Source organism: Pelodiscus sinensis, chromosome 1 (genome assembly GCF_052426305.1).
Source record: "Pelodiscus sinensis isolate ZL-2025 chromosome 1, ASM5242630v1, whole genome shotgun sequence".
Classification (NCBI taxonomy): Eukaryota; Metazoa; Chordata; order Testudines; family Trionychidae; genus Pelodiscus; species Pelodiscus sinensis.
The window spans coordinates 250,694,110-250,718,690 of NC_143052.1; the positions used below are offsets into that span (position 1 = coordinate 250,694,110).

The following is a 24,581-nucleotide window of genomic DNA, read 5'->3' on the forward strand; positions in this document are numbered from 1 at the left end:
CCCTCCCTGAGGGTGGCCATGGGTGTGCCCCCCCCATGCTGTGATCAGCATGACATGTCACAACACTGCACCATCCAGTTTACTCCCGCCTGCCGTGCCCCGTTATGTGTTGGACCCTCACAGCACTCACCAGATGTTCCCTTCCCGGGGTCCAAAGTTGTCTGGGAGGCCTCCTGAGTTTGGGCATCTGGCTCTTTGGTGCTCCTGGTGCTGTCCTCCTCTTCCTTCTCTTGGAGTTCCTGGTTGACTGCGTGGAGTTCCGGCCGCTGCTGAACAGGGGTCTCCAACACAGACTCCACAAGATGCTCTGCAGGCAGGGGTTCCCCTGGCCCCAGGATCCGGTCCAGATCCTCATGGTAGGCACAATAGCATGCTATTTCCCCGGAGCGGGAGCTGCGCTCACAGGCCCTGACGTATCCCTGCCTCAGCTCCTTCACTTTTGCCTTGACCTGCTCCGCTGTGCATGGGAGGTGACCTTTTTTAGCCAGGCCTTCTGCCATTCAGGCATAAATGTCCGCATTCCTCCTTCTACTGGACTGCATGGCCTGGAGGGACTCCTCCTCAGCCCAGAGCCCCAAGAGGGCTTTGATCTCGGGGCCACACCAGGAGGGTGCCCGGCGTTTGGTGCCCCTGGCTTCCTGCGGGGCTGTGTCCCCAGAAGAGCCAGGGGATTCTTGGGGGGCTTGTCCCTGGGACATGTCTCCCAAGTGTTTCTACCAGGAAGAGCTGCGCAGTCAGGGTCCTGGCTGGAGCTGGCTTGCTGCCAGAATGGTAATCCTGGGTACCTGTGCCTTTTAAAGATGGCTGCAGGCATGAAGAATAGAGTTGAAAGCTTTGGCGGGAGTGTCCACCAGGGCTTCTTCCTGGAGGCCTTTATTGTGAATATAAAATTCTCCCCCTACAATTATTCCTTGTAGAAAGAGATTTACCGTCATCAACAAAACTGCCGCGTTCTGTCAACTTACTATCAACAGAACTCGGCGGTAGTGTAGACGCGGGTATAGTTTTGTCGACAAAATTCTGTAGTCTAAACACACCCTAAGATTGCCTATTGTTCACTTAGGCTATGTCTACACAGCAACATTATTTCGATATACCTAGTGTTATTTTGAAATGACTTATTCCACGTCTACACAGCAGGCAGTTATTTCAAAATAATGTCAAAATACTGTCAAGCTGGAGGACTGCTTACTCTGACTCCTGTAACCCTCATTGTACGAGGAGTAAGGGAAATTGGAGGAAAAGTGCTCAATTTCAAAATAAGTGTCGTGTACACTCTCCCTATTTCGAAATAAGCTATTTCTAAATAAGATATGCAATTGATGTAGCTCAATTTGCATAGCTTATTTCGAGTTAAGCCCTGCTGTGTATACTCACCCTTCAAAACTGAACTGTGAAGCAAAGCCAGGGACTGTAGAAAGACCCAGAGACCTTATCCTTTTCATCTCAGATCTGTTTGATGCTTTGTCACGGAAAGCTTTGTTATAAAATCTCCAATCCCATGTGAATCATCCCAAATATAGATATTTGACTATAACCTATGGACTAATTCCGTAAAAATACTCTTTGCAACTACAAAGCTCAACATCAATACTGTGAATCTGATCTCAGAACTGTATTCATGTCTGTATGTGTGCTAAACTCTTTTAATCAATACTCTCTCTTTTGTTTTTTAATAAATTATAGTTTAGTTAATAAGAATTGGTTGTAAATGTGTATTTGGATGAGATCTTAAATATTCTTTAACCTGGGAGGTAATATGTCAGATCCTTTGGGAGTAGCAGGACTTTCTTCTATGATAAATAAGATTTTCAGTGATCCTAATCATAACTGACAACTTTAATGGAGCTGTGTTGTAGGTTTCTGGGTAACCAGTAAGGCATAATAGAAGCTGTTTTGTGCTGGTTTGGTAAATCTAGGTATTGAATATCCACCAATTTTGAAGATTGCTTGCCCCACTCTTTGCAAGTCTCAGAAGCATAGCCATGTTACTCTGTAACTGAAAAAACTTAAAAAACAATGAAAGGTCCTACAGCACCTTCGAGACTAACAAAAATGTAGATTGTATCATGAGATTTCATGGGCATAACCACAAAGTTTCATCTGAAGAAGTGGGTTGTGCCCACGAAAGCTTATGGTACTGTCTAATTTTTTTGTTAGTCTCTAAGGTTCTGTAGGACAATTCGTTGTTTTTTAAGTTTTTTCAGTTACAAACTAACATGGCTCCTCCCTGAGACTTTTAAACATGTAAGGTACTACATTCAGCCACATGAAGTGGAAAACTATCAACTGCACAAAGAAACTCATATAGATCTAAACAGACATCTCCCAAACCAAGTGCAAACAGATACACATCATACCTAATGAAGGTGAAAATCACACTACAATCTACATACCCACAGACTACAGCAAGAGATTATACCACACACTCTCAAAGAAATTTTGCAACCACCTAATCACCATTCTTTGCAGTTCATCCTAATTGAGTGACCTCAGTTATCTTCCTTGGGACCCTGGTCACAATCTGACTATCAGAAAGTTTTTTTGGATATTCAGCCTACATTTTCCTTCAATATTTTCTATATTTCTAATTGTTTCTATATATCCACACCCTTGTATCACATTAAATCATTTCTCTCTTTTTGGTGTTTACATATTTCAAATACTTATACACTGCAATGTATCTTGGCTTTGTCCAAGATACACATATTTGGAGGATTTCTCATAAATTAGCTCTCCTTCCTGTATTTAGATTGGAAGGCAAGGACTGACTCTTTACTGTGTTTATCTCCCTCCCTCCCACCTCCAACCTAGTCACCACATATTAGCATCTGTCAGAGTTACCATGATATAAATGTTTACTATTGCTGCTATCTTAATCATTTGTATTGCTGTCTCTGAATTTATTCCAATTCATCAACTTCCTTTTCTTAAGGTGCCCATAACTAGGTACTGTATTTAGTTGCCATGTCAGCTACAGATTGCATCAATAATGACAGTCAATACCTCTTTTTATTAAGTTTTAAATGACTCAGATATTTTTGCTATTATAAAATTACAAATCTTTAACAGGTTTTAACACAAGCCTTTAGTGACAACGTATTTTTAAAGTCTCTTGTGAGCCCCCCACTTTCAGCACTAGGCATGCCAGAGTGATGAACAGTTTTGACACTAAAGGATTGTATTAAAACTACCCAAAGTCACAGATTCTCTGGCTGTGGATTGAATTCATTGCCACCACCCACATGCAAAACCACTTTGAGAACCCAGGAAGGTGCACATGGGAATTACTTTCAGCTATTCTCAAGCTCTTTTAACCCTGCCTCCGGAGACAACTTGAAAACTGTAATTTCTCTTGGTGGTTTAGCTTTGCAGTTTTAGGCATATGTACACAGAACCTCCTGCTTTCTAGAACACAGGAATCAGATCATAGTTTTAAAAGGGTGATTTTTAGTAACAAAACAAAAGAAAACAACCCATACTTGATGAAATGCTACATGGATGGTATGTATTACAGAGCAACTGGCAAAAAAAAGAGGGGTAGATTAAAACACAGAGAATTGCTTTCCTGGGATTCAGTTTGGAAAGTTACAGTGTAAGGGGGTAGTTATGTGTCCAACAAACAACAAAATAAAGAAAATAACCTGATTGTGTCTGTTTAAACATTCCATTCTATTTTCATATCTGTAATTTCAAGATTTAATCCTTTCCTAGGCATGGATGTCGCAAGATTCTCTACCCCTTGCTCCCTGGCTTATTTCATGTCCTCCAAAGCTCCCCTATAGACACAAAAGAACAGGAAGGTGACTCTTTGAATTCAGAAGCTCACACTTTGTTTCCATTGGCTCTCCTGGCCTCCTGCCAACTCACTTCCTGCTTCCCTAGCATTCCTGAGGATTCTCTAGGACCCACTGTCTATGGTTTTAAGCCTTACAGGCAAGACAATTAGGTCTCAAGAGTTCTTTAAACATTGTGAAAAGACTTCAGTTTACTGAATGGCTGAAATGTTCAGAAAAGGGTATTAATAACCCCCCATTCATAACATTCCAAATTAATATTAATTTATTAAAGGGTATAATAAAACCCATCTTTGTTTCCACTACCTCAGTAACAGAAAATTTATAAAACCAAACTTCATTCAAAAGAAAATTAGTTAAGCAAACAGGAATTCAATTACCATGTGCTCAACATTACAATTATACTTGCACTACCAGATGAAATGATATATCAGTGTGAACAGTCCACTGACATCAAAGGGAAATAAAATCTTAATATCTTGGAATATATTGTTGTTTAATGTTAATTGGCATGCTCTGCAAATTAACCAAACTACTCCTTTTATAGTCCATTATAATACAAATTAACATTAAACTGCCCCTTACTGCACTGAGGCTATATCTACACTGCAAGGTTTTTGCATAAAAATAGCTGTTTTTGCACAAAAACACGTGGAGCGTCCACACCTCAAATGCGCTTTTGCCCAAGGAAATCAAGAGTAAAATGGCAGAAGAGAGGGCTTTTTCCACTGTAGGTAAACCTCCTTTTATGAGGCACAATTCCCTTTTGTGCAAGAGTTCTTGCACAAAAAGGCAAGTGTGGATGCTCCAGAAAGGTTTCTTGAGCAAGAAACCCCTATGGGAAAAAGCACAGGTGCTTTGATGGCCATTCTGTGAATGGCCATTATAGCTTTCTTGTGCAAGAGCGTCCATGAAGTGTGGACGCTTTCTTGCGCCAAAGCACATCACTTTTGCAATTTGCTTTGAGGTGTGGATGTGCTCTTGTGCAAAAAGTTTTTGCACAAAAACTCTTGCGCAAAAGGCTTCTTGTACGAGAAGCATGTAGTGTAGACGTAGCCTTAGATTTCTGCCAACTCCTTGAACTAGGGGTCATCAAATGAAATTAATAGGTAGCAGGTTTAAAATAAACAGAATGAAGCTTTTCTTCATGCAGCATACAGTCAGCTCCTTGCCAGAGGATGTTGTGAAGACCAGACTTTAACATGGTTCAAGAAAAAACTAGATAAATTCATGGAAGATAGGTCTATCAATACTTATTAGCCAAGATGTCAGAGGCTGTCAGAGGCTGGAAATGGATGACAGGAGCGGGATCACTTGATGATTATCTGTTCTGTTCACTTCCTCTGGGTCATCTGGTATTGGCCACTGTTGGAAGACAGGATACCGGACTAGATGGAACTTTGGTCTGACCCAGTATGGCCATTCTTATGTGCTTAAGTTCCTTCCTGGCTGTTTATATTACACATAGTTTTAAATTAACATGTGCACCAATGTCCTTCCCATACTATCAGTATAGACCACATTTAAATAAAACAGTCATAACTTTTAAAAATGCTCAGAACAGTTTTAACTAAAACTAATCAGCAACATAATCCTTGCTAACTTCAATTCCCTTGCTTGTCTCCAATTTACCTCTAATTTGTACTCTCATTGGAAAGCTCAATATCCCACACTCCTCTACACTTAGGCTAACTTTAGGCCAAAGCCTGATTTCTACTTAGCATATTTTTTAGGCTACACTTAATCCCTTTTTATATCCCTGTCTTCCTTGTTTTCTACAAAATTTCCCAATTTAGTGTCTTCTACACATTTAACTAGTGTGTGGTTTATCCCTTCTCTGAGATTAATGAAGATGTTAAATAAGACTGGGCCTCACCCCACCCCTCTGATATCCCCATTAAACACCTTCTGCCTCATATGTTCTTTTCTGAGCTGAATTGCTATGTAAGGAAAATTGTGTCAGTTACTTTGACCTCCATTTTAAATTATGGGGTGTGTGTCACAAAATCTCTCTTCCTTTACAAGAACTTTTATGATGCCATGAAATGCTGCATGGGCAGCAAATTATTGGAATCCACATGACAGACTGTAGCCCCAGACGTGTCTGGCACTCCTTTTCCTCAGTGCTTATAAATCATTAACTTCTGACAAGCACAAGCTCGTAAGAGAGATGAAACACGTGACTTTGTCCTAAGGACTAAGCACTTCAAAACTGGTCCGGCATCAAACAGTTTTTATTCATGAAAAATAAAACATGGTAGCGTTTAAATGGATTTTTCTGGAATAGCCATGGCCATTTCTAGGTCGCCTGGTTAATTTTATGAGCCAAATCAAGGCCATAATCTGGGTTTCAGAACTGAGCTAACGTGTTCATAGGCCAGTGGGGTAGTTCGGTTAGCTGAAAAGGAGGCGGGGGAGAGGGGAAATTATACTTCACTGTTCTGGGCAAATGCTATGCATAGTAACATTACACTGAGACACAGAAGTTAGAGACTCCCCTCATTGCCAGCAATAACTAACCACCCAAGAATTTCTGAGCAATGACATCAGACACACACAGTCTCTGGAAGAGTCAAGCTTGATAATAAAGTCAGCAGGAGAGAGATTTGGAAACCATGTCACATATATGCCAACCTACGCTGGCTTCCTGCAGCGAGGTTTTGGCCTTGTATTTTAAGAATGATGGACAGGAGCAGTGCTGACCAGCAAGCTGATAAAAGCTGATTATATAAATGGAAAGTTACATGACAAATTTGTTTTCCTGTTTAATTGAGGCAGTTGCTCCTTTAGTTTATATGAATGTTCAAAGGAATTATCTTACTGTGAATCTTCCTTTTTAAACAACTGACTTCAAAGGTTTCTCAGATTGTAAATTGAATTGATCACTGCAGACAACTGTTTATGGGTAGAAGTGAATCCAGAAGCATTTGGATCTGGTTCAGCACTAATTTTAGGATAGTGTTCAGTTTTCAGGCTCAGGCAAATGCAGTTTTATAGTATAGAAGGGACTGTACTTAATGACTGCTTGAGTTCTGTTAGTCTGTGGTTGATTGTTCTGTAATAGTGATCAAATCTTATGTGTATGAGTTTTCCATCTCTTTTCCTTCTTCAAAGAGAATTTAACTGCATCCAAGCAGGAATCAGGAGCAGGTCCCTATTCTTGCTTGTACCCTACCTGAAACTAAAGCATTACAGTTATGTTTGGATGAACAGAGTCAAATCCCAATCACTTCCCCTTGATATTGAAGGGGTTCAGATGTGAAGTTTCAAATTGTATTTGAATTCCTGAAACTGCCACACTCACTTAAACACTTATGGTTAGTTACAAGGGATGAAAATTGCATTTAAAATGGAGATTTTTGTGAGCACAGCTATAAAGCAATATATCTCAAAGTGGGCCACATGAGCCCACTTTGGGAAAGCCACTAGTGGGCCTGTGCCGCTTTGTTTATCTAAAGCCTTTGTAGCCACAGGGCCTCGCAATTCCCATTGGCTCCGGTTTGCCATTTCCAGCCAAGGAGAGCCATGGAAAGTTGAAGCGCAGGCCACATATGCTCTTTGCTGGAAGTTTGCACAGTCACATCCCTTTATTTCTTAGACTCTAGAAGGATGACACACAAAAACCCACAAAACACAGACACACAAAACAAGTTGCTTCCAAACACAGTGATACAACTCACCACACCTAATTCTAGACTTAGATAGTCAGTATGGTGCCAATGGGCCATATCTGGACCAACAAATGATTTTGAACAGACTTCAAAATCATTTTATTTACTTTTATTGTTATTATTATTTTTCTATTATTTGATCTGGTGTCTGAACCTTGACTATACATTGACCAAGAAATTTGGATCCTGACAAAAAATAATTGACTATTCTTGTTCTATGCTGGCTGCATAGAGGCACTGCTACTATGCCCTGATAACACACTTTTCTACTGAACAAGGCCAAGAAAAAACCCTGATTTTTAAAGTTATAGCTTGCAGTTCCAACTCAGTACTCTATATAGCCTATTGTCAACCATCTTTTCTCAATTTTTTTTAGGCATCCCTAAAAATAAAACTCTGATTTTATGAATATATATATATATATATAGAGAGAGAGAGAGAGAGAGAGAGACATTTTACGGTACAATTTACATTCAGAACACATTCTGAAAATTCACAGTGCTTATATGCTAGTTCTATGGGCAGTAAAACATAGAAGAAAATTCGTTTTTTGTAATATCCACATTTATTAAATTCACACAACAGGAAAAACACGACAGCCAATAACAGTGAATCAATACTGAACAACTCCAACCCTTCTCCCTCTGATATAACAGGAGACAGCAAAGGGAAAACCATATGCTAACAATGGAGTACTGTACTCAGTCAGAGGTCCGATGGAATAGGAACAGGTGCTCAGACCTTCTTCCCTGTGGCTATAGACAGCTGTAGGGGAGGAACTCTGAGGAGTCCTTAGATGTATAAGTTTCTGCAGTGTTAGAGCAGATGAGTTGGCAAAATATCCGAACAGTTCTGTCCTTTGTTTAATCCCCGCCTTCGCAATGGGAAACAAAACTGAGATCACCGAGGAGCTTTTTGCGAAGCTATTCCAGCACTGCAGAGGGCCTTCGCCACAGAATGCAGGCTTCGCTTTGTGTGGTTAATATCCAATGATATGGGGCGCAGGTAGCTATGGTCTCACTGTGTTGGGCAGTTGCCACAACCGTGGGTCCAAGCACCCTGATGGTGACAGTGGGATGAGGTCTGTCTGTAACTTGAGATGGTCCCAGCCTTTGCCACGGCTCCCAGGTACAGCAAGCAACTCTCCTCCATGGTGTGATGAAGAACTGCCAACCCAATCCTCTCAGGAATCAGTATATTTATGAGTTCAAAAGGTAGGAAAACAGCTGGAGTCCCGAGTGCAGAAAAGTAGAGTGACGTGTGCAAAGTCTATGTGCTTTGTGCAGGTTTCCGTGCTGTGTGAACACAATTGTTGTCGAGAGCATAGCCAGGTGCTATGTGCAAAGGTGTTTTTGGTGGCAAAGTCTCTGTCACTCATGACGGGTTCCATTTTGAATTCCCTTTCCAAAACCCTGACTCCATTTTGATTTTACCAACTGTATCTTAACAACATTGTATTAAAATACAATACAAAATATCAAATTTAAAATGCAACATAATAACATAAAGTGAACTATATATTCAACAATTGAACTATATATTCAGTTTAGCAAAATTGAAACTTCCAGCCTTCAATCCTCTTTTCATATTGCAAACATAGACACTAATGTCAACTATAAATGCTATCATAAATACTTGTAATATAAGACATATAAACACAGGATTTGAAATCAATGATCTCACATCTTTGAAATATATCAGATCTTCCCACTAGTGTGCATTGGTGTTTTTAACCATTTTGGATACATCCCGTATGGTATCTATGGCATGTTGAACTGTAATTCTCATTTTATTGCCTTTAACTTTTAGTTTTTTCCACATATCTTTTTAATTTTTCATGGTCTTTTATGATCTCTATATTTTGACCTATATAAACTGGCTCTATGTGATTGTGTATGCGAAGTTCCACATGTATAGTTTCTGATGTAACATCAAATAGATTAAAGTCCCTGTATTGAATGAAGTGTACCCATACATATGTTAGACTTAAAAGAATTGTTAACAGTATCAAAATTATTTACACTGAACACTGGGCATAAACTCCTAATAAAAATGCAGTAACTGTCCACTTGTATAACCACTGAACCAGTTTGGTTCCCAGAAGGTGAATGTAACTTGTACTGACATATTCCCTCATCAGCTTTTAAACATATATGAGACTCTTCCCACAAGTCTGTGGTACAAGTATACCCGAAGTCTTTTTGTTCTGTGCAAGCTTGGAGGTTAATTGTCCGATATGAATCTCCTTTAAGATGTACCCATTTTCAACTTTCCACTGGAATAATTAAAGAATCATTGATAAATATACCTAATGGAACAATTGGTTGTATTATTTCTTCCATAGCTTCTGTTAAGGTAAGTATGTATGCAATGATACATTCCTTCTTATGATGATCATATACAAATTTTATCACTTTCCACCAGCCCTCATGTTCTCTCTCAAAGTTGTTGACGTGCTTACATAAGATTTTCCTTAATTCAACAGGAACTTTACCATTGAGACTGTCTCTTATGATATACTTAGCTATATCAATTAACAGAGTTTGAACTTGAATACATGCCAAAGCGATTGATAAATTGGATTGCAGTGTTCCTAGTGCTCCTACTATGGTAAAATAATCTTGTTCTTCAGTATGTAACCATTCTGGGAGTAATTCAAAATATTTCCATTTCTGTGTGTCTTATCATAGTTAATGCATCTGACATGGGTTCAGCTAACATCGATAATCCTTAATTTAGTCTTTCCAATCTCTGTGCAGTATGATATTGATTAGCAGCATTAAATATTCCTAATGGAATGGGTTCTTGATCTTCTTTGGGTGATTTTTTAATTTTCACAGCCATCACCAATCCAGAGAGATGTTTTACAATTTCATAATTTTTATGGGATTTTACTTGCACTAGTCTTTGAATCTCAGGGTCTTGCTTTTGCAACCTAATAATATCCTTTTGGTCCAACGGATCTGGAATTTCCACTGAATTAATTATTGCTGAAACCTTATCTCACATGGACTCTGGTCCTAATAGTACGGCCTTTTTAGCCAGCCTGTCGACCTGTTTGTTTAATACTGAAATTTCTGCTTGATTCTGTCAATTGGCTCTCACCTTGAATAGGTATACCACTCCCATTCGAACTTTGGCCAGATTCCATGCATACGACAAGTACTCCACATAGGCTACGGGTTTCTGATTGGTAGTGCACATATTTCTATGCTTCCAAATTACCATCCAGTCCACCAGCACCCTTAACACCCAGTCAGAATCCGTGCAAATAACAATATTCTCATTGGCTGGGGCATACTGCAGAGCAAGAATTATTGCAATTATCTCTGCTGCTTGAGTTGAATGTATTCTGATGTATTTTAAAATTTCTTTCTGGGTGGATACTTGCAGACCTGCACATCCGGTCACAGCCTTCCCATTACAGTGATAGCTGCCACTGTCGACTACCCACACATTTCCTTTTGTGATTAGCTTAGCCATTTCATAATTATCAGCCATCTTAAACAGTGATTCAGATTCAGGGCCTTCCATAGGTGGTAATGGACATTCATGATTGGTTGTCGTCATCTCTGGGTTGCAAAAAAGTGCTGGTATCATGCTCGGAGACTTCATCTTTTCCACCTGAATGTTTTTATTCAGCAGTGCCAAAGTCCCTTGTGCAAGTCTGGGGTTGCTTACTCTTCCATTATTTGTCTTTCCTGATATAATATGCTTAATGGGAGTATGTGCAGTCTCCAAAATCACTGGTGACATGCCCACAAGGTATTCCCAATGTTGTAATGATTAGATCAGTGCTAGAACTTCTTTCTCACAGGAAGAAAATTATTCTTCTACTCCAGACAGAACTCTTGATCCGTACACCACTGGTTTTAAGGACATTCCGTGGTGCTGCATCAGAACTGCACTATTGGCTTGTTTCCCTGTGGACAGCACTAATTGGAAGGGCTTTGAAGGATTTGGGTAAGCTAGAGCAGGTGCTTGCATTAAAGATTGTTTGAGGTTGTGCAAAGCCTGTTGTTCTCGTTCTCCCCACTGCCACAACTGATTCTTTCTCAATAGATTATAAAAAGGTGGCTTTGGTTCTAAAGTGCTCGATAAAGTCTCTGCAAAAAGTCCTAGGAAAGTTCTTAAACTATTCACATTCTTAGGTGCTGGAATATTGGAAATTAGTTCAACTCGATCATGATCTCGTTGTCATCCTTTGGATCCAAGTTATACCCCAAGATAAGTAACCTCCTGTTGCACTAACTGTGCTTTCTGAGGATTGATTAGAAATCCTGCTTAATGCAACCCTTCTAATACCGCATCAAGGTTGTTTTTTTAATCTTTGGTTGCTATGACTATGTCGTCTACATAGCTAATGATGTTATTGCTATGCTTGAATTTTTTCCACAATGCTGCTACTATTCTGTGGCAGATACTTGGCGCATTATGAAACCCTTGGGGAACCCTTGTGAAAGTATACTGCTGCTCCTCACGTGTGAAAGCAAACTTTTTGTAGGAGTCAGGATGAAGAGGAATGGAAAAGAAAGCATTCGATATGTCCAAGACCAAAAACCAGCAAGCTCCCACTGCTATTCTGGCCATTATTTCTGGGTATTTGGCAACTACAGGAGTCATACGAGGTGTTACACGATTAAGATGCCTGTAATCGATTGTCAACATCCAAGTTTTCTTATCCGCTTTCCTAACAGGCCATATGAGAGCTCTGCAAGGACTTTTGCATGGTATCAGGACAACCCTGTTCCAATAATGAATCGATGTAGCTTTAATTCCTTCTTTAGCTTCCGTGGGGATACGACACTGTTGTTGAGATTTCGGGTCCGGACCTTCCACTTTAATCATTGAGGAGTGTAACGAAGGTGGCTAGCCCACCCTTCTTTTCTCTCAGTTCCTCCGCCAAATCCCGCTGTTCGCTAGGGTACTCTCAATTCCTCACCAATGAGGATAGGGGGGTCCGGGCCCGCCCTCTCTCCCGGACTCCAGCCCAGGGCCCTAAGGACAGGATCGCCCGGTCCTGCCCTGCTGGTGGGGCGCTTGCCCGAAACTCACCAGCACGCCAGCTCCTTGCCCTGCTCTGGGCTATTTCCTATCCTCGCTCTGCATCCAGTCTCTCCAGCTCTGACTCGTCCGTGTCCCTCTTGCCGGTCCTCTTCTCAGTCACCTCTGCCTGTCCCGTCTCCTATCTGGGGGGATTTCCTCTCTCCTCCGCTTCCATGCCCTCCGCCTGCACCCCCCTCCCTGCTCCGGACCCACCTAGATTTAAAATGCCCGCACCGGTGTCTCGACGTCATTACGTTGGCCGCCGCGCGCGTCGGCCATGCCCCCCCCGTCCGTCCACCGGCTTCCTGCCGGCAACGGACCTTCTGCGCCGGCCCTACCGCCGCTTCTTAGCTGGGCGGCGGCGGCAGAGCACACGCCGCACGTCCCCCGCGCACTTCGGGCAGCCCCTAGGAGCATAAGGGCAACCGCAGGGTCAGTGCGGGGTGGGTCCGCATCTGTGGTGTTGAGGCGGCCCACTCCATCACAAGGAGGTTTTCCCATAGTTCAGTTTGTGCATAGCAAATAGTGATCTATGCTTGCTTGTTATTTCTTCTACATCCTTCCCCCATTGAGGTAGATTTAACTATTGACAAGCTTTCACCACTCTAATTCTATGGATCGTGGGTATAACAGTCCCAGCTTCTTCTTCTTTACATCCTAAATGAACAACTTGGTTGGGTAGATGGAAGATCAAATTACATTGTTTCGGCAAATCAATACCAATAATCCCAGTTCCACCTAATGCTTGTAGACCAATAGTAACTTTCTTAGAAATGTGTCCTATGGTACAGTTAACATTATTAATGAAAGGGGCAACACTTGATTTTCCATTATATGCTTGGAGATTCTTGACATGGTGGATTGTCATTTGTTCTGTTTCTGGAACAGCTGGAGTGCATATGAGGCTAGCAGATACCTCTGTATCCACTAATGCCTTCTGTTTAATAGTACCGAACCTCCCATTAAATATCAGATCTATAATTGGTCGACCCCATTGATCCTGATAAATGTGAGCGACCGGGCTGCGAAGCCTGGCCTCTTCACTGGTTGGTATTATCCATGTTCCAAGATGGCGGCACCCTGTCATGACTTCCTGCTGCCGTATTCCAAGATGGCGGCATCCTAGCATGACTTCCTGCTGCCATTGGTGCTGTATCTTTTAGTGATGCTGTTTCATACCTTGCCAATCTTTTAAAAATTTCATCTGTATTCAGACTCTTAATCTTCTCTGGGGGTTCATATCTGGAGAGCCGTTGAGATAATAACTTTCTCATAGCATTAATGTCTTTGGGTTTCCCATGAAACATTCGAGGTTGGAAACCAGGTTTGAACTCAAGGGGCTTTCTATAATTATTTTGTTTATTTTCAGAATTAAAAGCAGCCATTCTTCTATTTGTCCTTACATTTGGATGTGTAAGTTGTTGCAGTTCATAAATTTCCCTGATTTTAGCTTCCAGCACAGGTAAGGGAGTGCTTCTGATATCAATAGATCCCAGTGCCAATTTTACTCCTGGCAATAACCCTTGAAAATAAATTTCTTTTAACTCGGGAGTATCATATGAGATTACATGCCCCCTGTGCTCACCTAAACCAGTTAGCCAAAATAATAGCTTCTTCTGCATGAAATAAGTTTCTGGCCTCTCACCATTCTTTTGCCTTTTGGCATACATTCGGACCATTAGATTTTCATGTGGAAAATATAGCTTTACAATACACTTATATAAATCTATTTGGCTAATTTGCACATCACTGATTATGTGGTAAGGCAAAGCATTAAATTCATCATTAGACATGCACTCTCTTAACAATGAAATAACATCTTCCTGAGTAATGTTTGGCATTACATAGAGTTTTGCCAGCCAATTCAACACTGTCTCCTTATTGCATTGACCCAACTGTTTCCCCATAGCTCTAGCCTGGTCAGGAGAGAGCACTTTGCTCTCTTGCTTGACCAGAGGATTTTGTCCTCCATATGAAGTTACATTGGTCGTAATAGGTGCCATAACACTTTCTACCTCTCCTTGATATTCTTGAGGAACTGATGGTTCTAATGTACTTCCCTCTATACACATGGAATCACTATTACAATCCATACCAATTTGCACACCACCAGGCTGTACAGCAGCCATTAATCCCTTTGCAGTTAAAATTTGTTGTTGTATTTTTTGTATTTTGATCTTACAGGCAGTATGATTTGAGTCTGACTGGGAAGACAGTATGATTTGAGTCTGCTGGCTTCCTTTAACAGTTGCCTTACATCAGCTTGAGACTCCTTTAATTGTGTCTCCCTCTGAGATGCTTCACGTTCAGCCTCACTGGTGCGAATATGCAACTCTCTCAGCTGTTGCTCCAATTGAGTGATCTGCATATTTAGGCTTACAGTGAAAGCAGAGCTGGTATTGTTTTCTATTTTCTTTGTTGAAGCTGTATCTCCAGCTTCCCTTTTTCTTCTAGAGCCTGATCTAATTGGTGTTTTAAATGGGAGGCTAATTCCTTGCTAACCATCGCCAGCTCATAAATCAATGCTATTTTTTTGTATTTCTTTGTGGGAGAGGGATTTGATTCGTTGTACTTTTCCCACAAGGCACAGAACTTCTGTAAAGAATCCTTACCTCTAACAGTCTCCCTCTCCCAAGGATTAGAACCCTTCCCAAAAGAATTAACTGCGAACTCTAGAGTATTTTTATGATGCAGAGGGGTCCATCCTTGAGGTCCAAATGTCCTTTGAGCCATCGTTCAGCTACAAGTTGCTTATCACAACTTCAAAATCAAACGGGGTTAGAGGAAATTTGGTAAAGCTAGGTCTGAAATGGCAAAGCCTGTTCATAGCTTTCCTGAGAGATCTGGAGATCTCAGCTGGAGATCTCTAAGTGCTGCTGCAGCCTGATACCTTAGAAGCAACCTCCTCTGAGGAACACTGTGTGTTCTGAGTGGTCAGTTCAGCGGCTGGTTGTACCCAAGCTCGCTATAGCCCTGTTCCACAGCGGATGTTAAAATAAAATAATAAAAGGGTGCCCAGAAACGAAGAAAGGAAAACTAATCCCTCCCTGAGTCTTAGGACCATTATCGCAATACTGGTATTGTTATTATCTGCTGTTAAAAATCTGGACTGGGCCTGCTGGACCAGATCAAGGCCTAAAACTCTCACAGGTCCTGCCACGGTCGCCAATAAATGTTACCAGAGATTCAGTAACAATAATACGAAATTTAGATAATTTAAGATTTATCATCTGAGCTCAATGTCTTATGTCTCTGCCCCAGAATTGAGGCCCCCTGCGAATGCCAGATCTTATTCACCAGTGGGCTCCTGACTCAAATAAAACCAGACTCCAAATAGGTTTAACAAATGTATTATCAATTAAAAACCACACAGCAGTTAATATACAGAGATAACAATTACAACGTCTAAACACCAGCATTGAAAAACCATTCCACAGCCTCTGGAAGAAGAAGAAGATAGAAAAGCCCAGATGAACAAAGTAGGTAAACAGTCTGTAATGGATGTAGTAGCTGAGGGGAAGAAGAGGCCTAGGACCTACTTCCGCTGAGCTGCTTTAGAGCTCTCGGGGAGGAGCACTAGGGAGGTCCCTCATAGATGTCTTTCATATTAAAGATGTTAAAGGAGGATCAGTGGTACAGTTTCTGCTATCAGTCTTGAGCCTTTGCTACAGGTAACGTGGAAACATCACTGTTCCTTGGAGTGCTTTCTCCGGCTCACCACACTTCCGAGTCTTCACCACGGATGAGGAGCAAAGAAATGCTGTCTCGATGGCGCTTAAGGTTACAACAGACCCTATTTGGTGTATCCCGAATACCCTTCCCAAGCCTTCGCTATGGAAGATAAGGGAAAGCACCACAGGAGTCTGAGTACCTTTTCTGATGATGGTTCAGGAGTGAGCCACACTGTCCCTAGAGGGGGCAGTCCTTATATACCTCGTGTGATGGGAAAACCAGATGATTGACAATGTCAAATGGTGTTGATTCCTGGGGTAGCTAATATGGTAATGAACCCGTGGCGGGAAAAGCCAGTCCAAGCCAGTTCTTGTTTACCTCAAACTGTGTGTCAGATTTTAAAATGGAGGCATTAATTCAAAATGGAGTCTGATCCATCTAACACAACAAAGCTTGTCAAAATCATTCCCAACAGTGGGTTACATGTGCACCTGGGAAAATGTACATGTTTGTTGCACACACAAAATAGCATGCTTGTAATTGCACATCAGTTAAATACAACCCTACATATCTTATGCACATGGGATGGAATTAACTCCCATTAGGAAGGAAGGAAGAGCAGCACAAGGTCTGTGAAGCACTTAAATCACACCTAAACCCAATTTTGAGATATTAAGTGCCTATTAAATGCTGCATAAACCTTGTGCTATCCCTCTGCATGTGGATAAATTTAATCCTGTGTGAAGTCATGTTTATGTTAATAGTCCCAGGTAGTGTGACTGGAAATCCATGCCCTGGAAAATCTGTGTGATCTTTTTGATTTCACTGCCCTCTTTGGATTCTTGTGAGCAGTCTCATATGACTGGTGTAAATCTTGCTGGATTACTTACCAGACAGCTGTTCTCTCTTAAAAATTCAAGCAAGACTACAGAAATCTCACGTGGCTGTGCCCTAGATGACTGAACTCTTGTGGGCATATGGACTGAAACATGTGTTAGAAAGAAAAACAAGGCATGAGTACTGAAAATGAATCTACAGTCAATCTGATCAGGTTAAGGGCTAAAAGGAGCTGTTGGTTTTCAAGGACAATTTTTTAAAAAAAAGCATCAACATAGGACTCCTCTTCTGGGTCTACAATTCAAACTCATTGGAAAAAAAATATTAATGGAAAGGGAACACAAGAAAGTGACTATTTATGGGGGGAAAGTGTTGAGATACGTATAGGAGTGGCTCGAGGAGAGCAGCCGGCAACTGGTGCCCAAGGTGGAATGCGCGATCGGCGCCCCCACCTCCATAGCCCTCAATGGCGTGATGTCATCATTGGGTGGCAGCCTAGGCAACTGCCGAGGTTGCCTACATCCACAGGCTGCCCCTGGATACGTACTGAAAGCAGAACAAGCACACAGTAGCATCTAAACATCTTGCCAGCCTCTATCAGTGTGAGCATGGGTACATCTACACTGGGGCCATTTGTAATCATTCTACTGCAGTGGTAGTCCCACTGCAGCTACAAATGATAGAAGCTATAATGCAGACACTAATCCTGCTACAATGGTGGTAAAAGTGTCCATTCCCTGTCTGCATTGGTGGCACTACTAGAGGAGTGCTTCTCATGCATTTTCCTAATGTAGACAAAACCTAAGTGAAATTTGGTGCTTACATTTATAACTTCTTAGGGCATGTTCTACACAACAGCTCGGAGGGTGCTGCCAGCATGGCTGCCACAGCATGGGAAGTAATTTGGACTAGCTCAAGTGCAGTCCTGCCCGACCCCCATGTTCCCAGTGTATGTACTTGGGCCGCTAACCTGAGCTGCCACCCATTCACTGTGGACACACACTTATTTTTAGCATGCTACCACAAGCAGAACCAGCACATGCCTGTCCATTTATGCTGGGAAGACTGTTGTTTATTTAGGGAACACAGCAGGGATGGAAAAAGGAGTTCATGGGAGCCTCATGGTCGGGGGGGGAGGGAATCAGAAATGTGAGGGCAGACATTTGTCTTTTGATGCCTTGGAGAATGAGTGTGAGACTGCCTTTGAGTTCCCCTCCCACTATGTGCTAGGGCCTCTGGGGGAGGAGGCTATGGAACTGGGTGAGGAGAGAAAGAGGGTCTGCAAAGGGTGGGGAGTGGATCCTGTCCAGATATGCATCTTGGAAAGCTACCATATGCTCCATCACAGATGTCAGGGACAACGAGACAGTCTCCTGGTGTTTCACGTGCAGTTTCCTGCATGCTAGCCTTTCATGATGCTCCATTCACAGCTCCTCCTGTAGCATATTCCTCCACTCAGTTATGCTCTCCGTGTCTAAGTGGGCAGATTGCATTTGCTCATAAGAACATAAGAATGGCCAAACTGGGTCAGACCAGAGGTCCATCTAGCCTTGTACTCTGTCTGCTGACAGTGCCCAATGCCAGATGCTCCTTGAACATGTCTTCCCTTGTCCATTTTCGCCTTTGGATTTATGCAAGCTGGACACCTGCTAGAGTCAGGGGAGTGCACAGCAAGCTCCTCACTGTTTCTGCAGTAATTAAAAGTTACAAGGGCACACATTACGAGAGAGACATTGTGGCACCTAAAACCTGATCAGTTATCACACAGGGAAGGACTCCCTAAAGACAATGGAGATGTGTTCTGTGCAAGGCCAAAGTTATGCTTTAAAGCGGCCACTGTACAGTAGATACACAACAGAGTTCTCAAAGGAACATCTGGACTCATGGGGTGTGTCTAAACTACATGGCTCCGTTGATGGAGCCATGTAGATTAGACAGATAGGCAAAGGCAAATGAAGCAGCGATTTAAATGATCGCGGCTTCATTTAAATTTACATGGCTGCCACGCTGAGCCGACAAGCAGCTGATCAGCTGTTTGTCGGCTCAGCGCGCTAGTCTGGATGCTCCCCTGCCGACATCAAAGCCCTTTGTCGGCAGCCCCGTTATTCCTCGTGGGATGAGGTTTTCCGGGGCTGCCAACAAAGGGCTTTGATGTCGGCAGGGGAGTGTCCAGACTAGCGCGCTGAGCCGACAAACAGCTAATCAGCGCGGCAGCCATGTAAATTTAAATGAAGCCGCAATCATTTAAATCGCGGCTTCATTTGCCTTTGCCAAAAAAACAAATCTACATGGCTCCGTCGACGGAGCCATGTAGTTTAGACGTACCCATGCAGTTTAGTGGCTGACATGGTAAAAGACCTGCCAGGACATGATCCTGCAAGCAGGAGGGGAATGGAATCCAGTTGTGTGGCTCATGTGGCTTCCCTCTGTGTCCAGCCCACCCCGCAGGAGCGTGAGAGCAGGAGGGGTTCGTGCCAGCTGAGTAAAGTGTGTGTGGGAGTGGCTCTGCTCCCCTGAAAAGGGTGGGGCTAAGGGCAAAAGGAGTAGGGCCATGGCAGTTAGCCTTCAGTGATGCCGAGACCGTGGCATGCTCCCCACACAATCCTCAGAGCCACGTGGAGTGGCAGAGTGGCACTCTGGCACACGAGAGGCAATTCAAAGGGGTCTGGGGGTTGGCCAGTGCTGTAGCAGCAGTAGTGGTGGCTGGATGCTCTGGGCTCCTTTGAATTGCCCCCTTTGCCATTCCCTTACCTGTTGGCAGGCCTGATTTACACTGTCACCTCTATCAACCAGACTTGTAAGGTCATAAAAAAGTTATCAAGTTAGTTTGACAGGATCTATTTTAAAAAACCCATGTTGATTGGCATTAATTATAATACCCTCTTTTAATTCTTTATTAACTGAGTTCCCTCTCAGCTGCTTCATTGTTTTGCCTGGAATATGTGTCAGACGGACAGACCTATAATTCCTGTGTCATCCTATTTACTCTTTTAAAATATTGGCATTGATTAGCTTTCTTCCAATCTTTTGGAACTTCCCCAGTATTCAGGACTAATTGAAAATCAAGATCAATGGTTGAATAAGCTCCTCAGCCTAGGTGGGTTGGACCTTTTTCTGTTTATTCCATCTGCAAACTGAGCATGGGATCTGAAAGTCAAGCTGAGTTCTTTCTGGCTGATGCATCCTCACCAATAACTCAGCTGACTCATCTGGGGGTTGTTAAAGGTGTATCTTACAATCCCTTGAGTTGTAGTCTTCTGTGCACCTTTAGATAACATAACTGCCAGACACCGATACGTATGTAACAATTCTGTTAACTCATTTAGGCCAGAAAAATGCTGCAATGAAAAGAAGTAAATGAGCACTAGGAAAGAACCCAGTTCACTGTCTAATAGCTCTGCTGGCTCTGCAGTGCAAAAAGTCAAACCTCAGTAAACTAGATGGTGAGAGGGAGGTAACTGAGTAAAGTTGTGAATTTCATGATGTTAGGTTTGTAAAGCTTAACAGCCCATCTCCATCCCTACCCCCCCACACACACAGCTTTAATTTGGGGGGTTACATTTATATTTACAAAAGGTTTAAACCTAGATACTGTAATTTCAGTTCTACACTCTAATGTTGACATAGGAAGCCAAGTAAGGTGACCCGGGAATAGGAGAGTCATCATCAACCTCTTCTCTAGTTGTAAAGCTCATTTGCTTCTTTCATTGCAGCATTCATATTAACACTCTCACTGTCACCTGTGACACTGTGACAGCCATCATACAACCAAATTCTGGCACCTTCTCTATTAACCATAGCGAGGGCTGTAGCAGTACTGCAAATTACTCCTGGTTTCATTTTCTGTTAGAGGAAATAAGCCAGACAAACTTCCCTTTTCTTGTAGGTGTGGAGAATCAAAAATTTGTTGTTCAGTATTTTATACCTTCAAATCTTCACGGTGTCAGATATCTAAACTTAAGAGTATTTCCAAGAGCTACCAGAGTCTAGGCACAGATTTTGAGTATACGGATGGGTTTTTTTTTGGAGAGGTGGGGGGAGGCTAAATGTGTTAAGATTAGCAACACTCAGCAGTATTCCTAAAACTCTGTGACTATGTCTAGACTGGCATGATTTTCCGGAAATGCTTTTAATGGAAAAGTTTTCTGTTAAAAGCATTTGCGGAAAAGAGCGTCTAGATTGGCACGGACGCTTTTCCGCAAAAGCACTTTTTGCGGAAAAACGTCCATGCCAATCTAGATGCGCTTTTCCGCAAAAAAGCCCCGATCGCCATTTTTGCAATCGGGGCTTTTTTGCGCAAAACAAATCTGAGCTGTCTACATGGGCCCTTTTGCGCAAAAGGACTTTTGCCCGAACGGGAGCAGCATAGTATTTCTGCAAGAAGCGCTGATTTCAGACAGTAGGAAGTCAGTGTTCTTGCGGAAATTCAAGCGGCCAGTGTAGACAGCTGGCAAGTTTTTCCGCAAAAGCAGCTACACTGGCCGCTTGAATTTCCACAAGAACACTGACTTCCTACTGTCTGAAATCAGTGCTTCTTGCAGAAATACTATGCTGCTCCCGTTTGGGCACTTTTTGTGGAAAAGCGTCCGTGCCAATCTAGACGCTCTTTTCCGCAAATGCTTTTAACTGAAAACTTTTCCGTTAAAAGCATTTGCGGAAAATCATGCCAGTCTAGACGTAGCCAGCCTGTGTGTATTTTAAATCTAAGATGTTCTAAGTTTAAAAATTATACACACATATCTTGGATCCATACAGCTAAAATTTGTCTGTTAGGCACCTGTATACACAGATTATGGAATACCAGGGTTGTGATATGTGCCCCTCCTGAACAAATGCATTGTGCTGGGGAACAGAGCTGTCACCCTCCCCCCAACATCTCTTCCAGATAATAAAGCCATAAGGCCTTTGTAAAAGTGGCAGCCAGGAGAAGACACAGAGGAAGAGTGAGACATTCTAGAATATAACCAAAATGATTGGTTGTGGATTTTGAAGGAGATGCACTTTATAATAGAGATAAATACTATCGGGTTCTTTAAAAAAGACTAATCATTATTACAAATATGAAAAATACTCTCAACAGTCCCCACTTCTAATCATTGTTTACCTTGCTCCATTAACATGTTAGGGATTGCTTACCAGATCCAGAGAAGCTTACCTCTTTGGGCCCTGATTTAGTAAAAGCATTCAAGCATGTGCTTAACTTTAAGCATGCAAGTATTACTCAAATGCTTGAAGATAACGTGCTCAAGTGCTTTGCTGGCTCATGGCCATAATGAACTGCATTGTGATAAAACTCTAGTTTTGAGTGAAATGGAGAAAAATTCTTGAATTGCTTCATTACCCTTCAATACTAATTTCTCTAATAGTAAGCTTCACAATAAACTGAGAGGGGGAAAAGCTTTCACTCTAGCATAAATGGATCCCATGATGCTAATCAATTCAAAATAATTCAAAGATTTAGCACCTCCCTCGCCTCTTCTGCTCTGTCTGGGAGAAGTTGCCCATATCTGTTGGGGGAGGGGTAAGGATCATAGTCTTGTAGCAGCTGCTCTCAGGGGATCAGACAGCAGCCAGGTTAAGTTTGCTGAAGCTGTTTGCAATGAGGAGTAAACATCTTGCCTTCCAGCCACAGCGATAACCCCCAGTATTCTCCTGCAATTTTAAGGGGTGAAAAAGCCAGGATTGCTGGAGTGAAGAAGAGAGGGTAGTGTGCCAGGTAGGGCCTCCTCCCGTGATAATAGAACTCACCTTTTTGTAAAGTTTTCTGAGGGTTGTGGGGAACAAAATGTTATCATGAGAGGGTTCTGCTGCATTTCAAAAGCATGTGGATTTGAGAAACTACTGCCCCGTGTGAAACACGAATGAGGATACCTACGGGATGGTGAATGATATTTTGGCAGTAATTAACCTTTTGGTCTCAGCTTACTCACTCCAGCTACTATTTCACTTCTGCATTAAAGGGACCGTTGATTAAATGAAAGGGGGAAAACTGCTAGAAGTAATTTACAGAATGGCAGAAGTGAAATATCATTGAGTCTATATTATATATGATCAGCAGGTGACTGCAAACAGAAAAGCTTCTCAAAATAGACATTTGGCCCTTACAGTTGCATGTTTAATTATGATGTTTGTGTGAACAAATATCAATTATTGCCAATGGCACAAATTGTTCATATTGAAACCTATATATTTGCACATTTGTGCCTTGCTTAAAGAGCAGTCTTTAAAGGGAATAAAAGCCTCTGTGAAGCTTTGTGGGAAGTTTTCTGTAACTTTGCCATTTAATTGCTTATATAGATGCATAGAATTCCATGAGTACATTTGATGGAGTTCCCACTCATTCTCTAGACCCCAAGAAATGTGGGTGACATTGGAGATATCACCTTTGAAAAATAGGGTTGTGAGGAATGTCTAATTCATTGTTAAACAGCTACAAAGGCTAGGGGGCAGGAGGATTTCGTTGTTACTTTACCGAGCCATGGAGCCGAGGAGGTCTGGAAAGCTTCCACAGGCTAACAGCTGCAGAGGTGAATTTCTGTGAGGTGAGGCTTATTTTCATTAGTGATTTATTGTAACATGATTGAAGAGCCTCAATTGCTAAGCCAGTGTTCTGTGTGTAACCCCTCCTGTTGGCTAGCCCAGTGTGAGGTTATTCAGCATAGGGGAAGCTTGTGACTTCTTACACTACTGTGGGGGGTGCTAGGCCTGAGGCTGCTTGGTGCACTCTGCGTTGTGTATGTGTGAGTGCACCTCAGACCAGACCCACTCTGATAAATCACAGGAACAGGCTTTATTCTGTAAAAAACATAGAAGAGGAAAACAGTTCAGCAGCCCCTTCTCTCAGCATGCAGCCTGTGTGCTGCTTCTAGCACAGTCCTTGCTGAGACCCTACTGTGGGCAGAGAGCGCATCCTGGCAGGAACCAGGAAATTCTCCCAACATGCTGCAGTTTGTAGTCCACAACTTGTAGTTCCCAGGGCTGCTGCTGAAACACTGGACCTTGGGCTACATGTGCAATAAAATACTGATTTGTAGCCTGTACAGGCTTTCACATAGCAGTCAGTGGTTTTTAGGCATGAGTCACATGTACAGGCAGTCCCCGGGTTACGTGGGTCCGACTTAAATCGGACCCCTAGTTACGAACCGGGGGGGGGCCCTGCTAGTGCGGGGTGCCTCCCCCACTGTCGCCACCTCCGGTGGCACGGGGGGCGCTTCCCCCCAGCAGACCAGGGAGACGCGGAGCGGCTTTTCTCGCCGCGGAGGATGTGGGTGGCGGGACTGCCGAGATGCGCCGTGGTCCCACCGCCCACGTCCTCCGCAGCGAGAAAAGCCACTCCGCGTCTCCCTGGTCTGCTGGGGGGAGGGGGCGCAGCTAGTGCGCCCCCCCCCCGAGCTGACCAGTCTTTTCTCGCCGACGCCTGGGGTAGAGCAGCTGGGGGGCTGCCGAGTTGGTCCCACAGCGCCGAGGAGCGGCGCTACTGGACCAACCCAGCAGCACCCCAGCTGCTCTGCCCCAGGCATCCCCAAGTCAGCCGCTGCTGAAACTGATCAGCGGCTGA

General features: G+C 42.8%; 1 protein-coding gene across 2 annotated transcripts in view; it reads left to right on the top strand.

Moving 5' to 3' along the window:
* METTL21C (methyltransferase 21C, AARS1 lysine) overlaps window positions 1–24,581 on the top strand; it is an 85,734-nt gene that overhangs the window by 10,965 nt on the left and 50,188 nt on the right. Inside the window, exon 1 of one of the 2 annotated variants that reach the window (XM_075918741.2) lies at window positions 22,558–22,739. The exons of the other annotated variant lie outside the window; for it this stretch is intronic. The gene's annotated coding sequence lies outside the window, so the exon portion shown is untranslated. Of the gene's footprint in view, window positions 1–22,557; window positions 22,740–24,581 lie in introns of those variants that run through there. 2 annotated transcript variants of the gene reach the window in all.